This window comes from Phodopus roborovskii, unplaced genomic scaffold (genome assembly GCF_943737965.1).
Source record: "Phodopus roborovskii unplaced genomic scaffold, PHOROB, whole genome shotgun sequence".
In the NCBI taxonomy this organism is placed as follows: Eukaryota; Metazoa; Chordata; class Mammalia; order Rodentia; family Cricetidae; genus Phodopus; species Phodopus roborovskii.
Genome location: NW_026126469.1, coordinates 37,157,577 through 37,163,091, shown reverse-complemented (window position 1 = coordinate 37,163,091; position 5,515 = coordinate 37,157,577).

The window sequence follows — 5,515 nt, the reverse complement described above, 5'->3', positions numbered from 1 at the left end:
GCCAGTGTCTTCATTCTGCAACTCTGTTGCTACATCACTTCTCTTCCCCATTATACACGTTATGCTCTTGAACATTGTCCATTGATGGGGGGAAACTCACCCATTAATTTATTCACTGAACAAGTATTTTTGTAGACATATTATGTGAGAAATCTTGGGCACAGAAAGACCCTTTGCTTCACCGATGGAAAGCACAGATTTGCATGTGTAACTTATAAATGCTCAAATCAGGTTCTTAATGTGTAAAATGGAATGATTTCTTCAGAGTAAATGTTAGGGTTCAGTAAATAAGACGAGGCAATGAGCACGATTCTGAATGATGCAGTGGCACACTTCAAGCCAGAGCCCCTATTGCTTTGTTAACACCTCTGCAAATCACATAGCTCCAAAGCAAAGGAGAAGAGTGATGGGTTCTCTCCCCACATGACCCCTCACATTGCTTTTGCATTTCTTAATAGAATGAGGTAAGGGGAAAGAACAAATAACATCACAATCCAGAAAACAAATCAGAAAGAGCACACTCACAAAGGTTTACACATTCCTGAGTGCTTAAACTGACATCTTAGACTCCTCATTGTACTGTGCATCACCAAAGTTATTTGCTGCAAGGAACATTTGTATACCTCCCAGGACTGCTGTGGTCTGACGTGTGTGTCCCTTTAAAATTTATGTATTGAAGTTCAATTTTAAAATTAACTTATTGTGGCTTGAGTAAGCAATGTCTCCTATAGACTCACTATGTTTGAATACTTGGTCCCCAGCTGGTGGGAAGTTTAAAGAACCATCAGGAGGAGGAGACTTGTTGGGAAAAGTGAAACACCAGAGTCTGGGTTTGAGGTTTTTGTTGTTTGTTTTTATTTGTCAAGGTATTTTATCACAGCAACAGAAAAAAATCAATATAAATAGGAGTATATGAGATTTTACCAGCTGGCTTGGGAAGCAACACCTTTTTTGATCTTCGTAAGCATGTTGCCAAAATTGGAAAGTTCTTCATTCCTCCATAATAAGGATTGAACTTGGAGCTTCATACATTCTAAGCAGGCATTGTACAATTCTAAGCAGGCATTGTACAATTCAGCTAAATTCCAAGCCTTTACATCTTGTGATGACTAAGGTAGACAGTGCTAGGGGCAAGCAGACTGGTTCTCTCCAGACACTGAATTAACGAGTTCTGTGATCTTTGATGCCAGTCTCCACAAATGTGAGAAATTTTTTTATACGACATGCCCCTTACTGCATTTTTGTTGTTATTGTAGTAAAACAAATAAGCTAATGTAAAGATTTGATTCTGAAAATAAGAACTTTTGTTTTGATCATCAATTTAGGACACTTGAGCTCCAATCTTCTGGAGGATGTACCACTCTGTCCCTGTGTTGAGCTGCCTAGCTGAAGGTTACAGCAAAACCAGTCATGAAAACACATTTGATTATGTTTCAGGGTTATCTCTTCCATCAAAGGGGATGAAAGGGCTTACATTTGTTTATCTTGCTCTTTCTCAGACCCAATGATACTGAGTCTCTTGAAATTACCTGGATGTCTGCATGTCCATCAAGCTGAACTCTTTCTCATTGTCAGCTGTCATAACTTCATTTCTGATCCCTGACTTACTCACTTTTATGACAGCCTGCCTAGCTTTTTCATTTGTCTCTGTTTCTATCAGTTGCTGCCCAGCTGGAATCATGAGCTGAAGATGAAAACTGTTACAAATGTTAGAACATTTCTCTTTTGATTCATCACTATCACTTAATTCCCTTTGGAGTTTTATGCTAGTCTAGGCACTTCTCTGCTTGTGTGGTTAGTATTTGAATTTTAGATGTGTAGTTACCCCTCAAATGTGGGGATCCCTCTGCACACTGAATCTCTGGTGCTTTCATGACTCTGATTGCTGAGCATGCTCAGAACTTCTACCCACTTGAACTAAGTGATTATGAGGGACTCCTTTGAAAAGAATTCTTTTTAAGCATGTCTAGGCAGCAAGTTAAAATACTCTAGCCATTGAAATCATAAAACTTATAAAGAGGGCAAGCAAAAATATTGTTAATTAAATGTTTAATCTTTATTATAGCTAGCATATTAATTTTAAGTAGTTTAATTTATAGGATAATACAGCTTTATTTATGGGCAGCATGTATACTTTATAGCATAGAGTACTGTCTTGCATAATCAATGTGTATAAGATATTTATGCTCATTTTATTGGGCTCTGAGCATAATTTTACTATTAAGTATATGGAAGAATTTTATGGTTGTTTTTTATGGCGTCATTGGCTTAAGCTAGTCTTACTTTCATGCCAAGTCTCTTGTCAAGATCAGGGCTCTCAATTTTAACATTGTTTCTATGGTAGAACACATAAATCCATTGTCTTTCATGAACATCTGCCTATCAGCAATTTTTAAGGAGGCTAAAGGACAGAAACACACAGTCTCTTCTCTACCTCCTTGTGCGTATAGTCTGGAATAATGATTTTTCTTGCAATTATGTGGTTACATTATGAATCTTTTAACATCTGCTAAACACTCATTTCCTTCAGAATCAAAATTCTCAGGAAACTGGTGATGTTAAAAGGTGTGTGTGTGTGTGTGTGTGTGTGTGTGCATGCGTGCATTCAAAATGTAAGTGTATTATGACTTCTCATAAATTCCCAGAAAATAGTTTCAATTAAAAGTAAAGCTATTGACATAAAATGCAAATTTGACTTTTACCTTTATTTATATAGTTTTTTTAAAAAATCTTATTTTTATTTGTATGTGTCTATGTATGTGCACTGGTAACTATATTGGTGCCTGCAGAGGACAGAGGATGGTATGCATTCTACTATGGAATTATAAGTGGTTGTGAACCACCTAATGTAGATGCTAGGTACTGAACATGGGCTCTCCCAAGAAGCAGCAAGCACTCTTAACCACTGAGTCTTGTGCATTTGTCTTTTATTAATGAAGCTTTAACCATTCTCCTATCAATGTATTTTAAATCACTGTCAGGTTCAGATATCTAGACCTTGTTTGAACAGTGGGGTCTAGAAAATATCTGGGTGACCCTCTGGAATATGACAAAATGTGACAGAAAGAGATGGTGGGTCAGATCCTCAGTGACATTGAATATCTGGTGGTCCAATGAAGAACCAGCTATGATAAAGGATGTGATAGTTAGAATTACTAATATACTAAAAACATTGTTGAACAAAAGTTAAAACAGCTACTTTGGCAAGTCCTAATCTCTCTTCTACTAGAAACCTTGTTAATAACTTTATTAATTTTTGTACAAGTGAAAATTATTTTTGTATTTATTGTGTTCAACAAGTTTAATACATATTTAAATATTAATTTTAATAACATGGTATAATTATATATATTGTAATAGAATTTTCATTTTGACCTACATAACCTTAAGTTAAACTAAGAAAAAAAGATGTAACTTGGTAATTTACTAGCCACTTACTAGTTTTTAAATGATCACATTACATTTTCTTCAGGCTCAGTACAATAACAAAATCTCATAAGGACAAAATATCTAATCATCTTTGCTTGTTATTAAAAGCTTTCAATTTTCTGCCAGTTTTTCTTTATCATTATGTATTGTAACATGTAATTCTTTATAAGTACCATTTTGTTACTAATGAAAAGTCATAAGAATTTAGAAACTGTTTCATTTAATCCTTGAAATACTAATTTCAGTTGAGAGGAAGTGATACATTGCACATGCTCACAGCCAAACTCTTATAGCTCCAGTTTCAGGTTGTCAAGTACTTTGATTTCAATCCTATTTGACCTGTTTAAATTGCAATTTAAATCATTAGATTCTACCATCAGATTTTAATAACCATCAGTTTCATGAGAGTAGGATTCCACAACCCATTGTAGCAAGTTCATTTTCTGCTTAACCAAAGAGACAATATGCTTTAAACAGATGTTTCCTCTGTTAGTACTTTCCGGGTGAGAAACAGTTCTATCACAATCTATCCTATATCCATTTCTTACTCTTAAAAAGATACATGATTTCAATAAAGTGGCATCTGTATAAGGGTTAGACAAGAGAAAAAAAATCATGATGGCATTGATCTTGTATGCCAAAAAATTCTTATTTTTCTAATATTTGTGTATATGTGGACTTTCCATCTGAACCAGGAGTCTACATTCGCATACAAACTTAACTGAATACCTTTCAATATTTCTTTTATTAGAGTTATTCCAAATGCATCCATTTTGAAACTATTATTGTATAACTAAGTGCAGTGATGATAAAGGACTAAAGAAAAATATCTTTAATAGTTATGCTGTGGCCTCAGTTGAAGTAAATATGGGAATCTTACAGACTTCTTTGGCACTATGCACATTTTACATTCACATGAAAGCACATTGCAGAGAAGGAGACAAGAGAGGTACTCACTCTTATGCTGGAACCAGACCTTTCAGACAGCCTATTAGTTATTCCATGTCACCCCTGCCTTACTTTGCAGGGTGACCTTATAAGTGGTCTCAGTGGCCTGAGACATTTAAGTTGGGTCTAGAATTAGCCCATGGCAATTTATGCAGCAAAGTTAAAAGTCAGGCATGTTGGAAACCTTTTTCTTTGACTGTGTCCAATAACTTTGGTGTAAATATTCCCACGTCTGAATGAATGATAAAAAGGAAATGTTTTTTGTCACCTAAGTCTTGGGGATTTTTGGTATAACAGTGTCTGAAAGTGTAAGTGACTGTACCCCAATGTTCTAGCAACTTGGCAGAGAAAATTTTTGGTACATGGATATCATCATAATAAAAATAGGATGTGGCTGGAGATCTACATGTTACTTTAGGTCGGGTCTACTGTCATTGTCATTATTTCTGACAGCTCCTTGATCATAACTTAAAGCATCAGTGTACTCTTGAACCAAATAATAAATAAACTCTGCCAAATTACATTTTGGGACGATCTGCATATGTAGTATTAGAACATGAATATATAAACAGAGTTCTACATGTCTTTACGTAAATACGTGAAGATATTTGTGAATAATTTGCTGTGATGCCCATCACCAACTACATGTGATAGTGTTTTCCAGCTTTCGATTCCATCAGGTAATATCTGATATGCAGGATGTCTAATATGTGACCACTGTGAAAGGGTCATTTGACCATCACCACCACCACCCCGGGGGGGGGGGTGGAAGCAAATCACAGGTTGAGAAGCACTACTCTAAGGGCTCACATCTATGTCATATTAAATCATGTCCTTGTCAGATGAGAAAATGTTTGAGATGATTTTTTTTTCAGATTTAAATTTGATAAAAATTATAGTTATTTATAACATTCATTGAGGAGTACCAGAATGGCAATATTAATTGGCATCTCTAGCTCTAGGCATTCTGAATCACAACCCATCTTAAATAGCACTGCCAGACTTACTTGTTAGAGCTATTGGTTTACATTACTCACCTGCAAAAACCAAAAAACCAAAACCAAACCAAAACAAACAAACAAAAGCAAAAAACCAACCCCCCCCACTGTATGAACACAGTATGCCCCCTTTCTTTAGA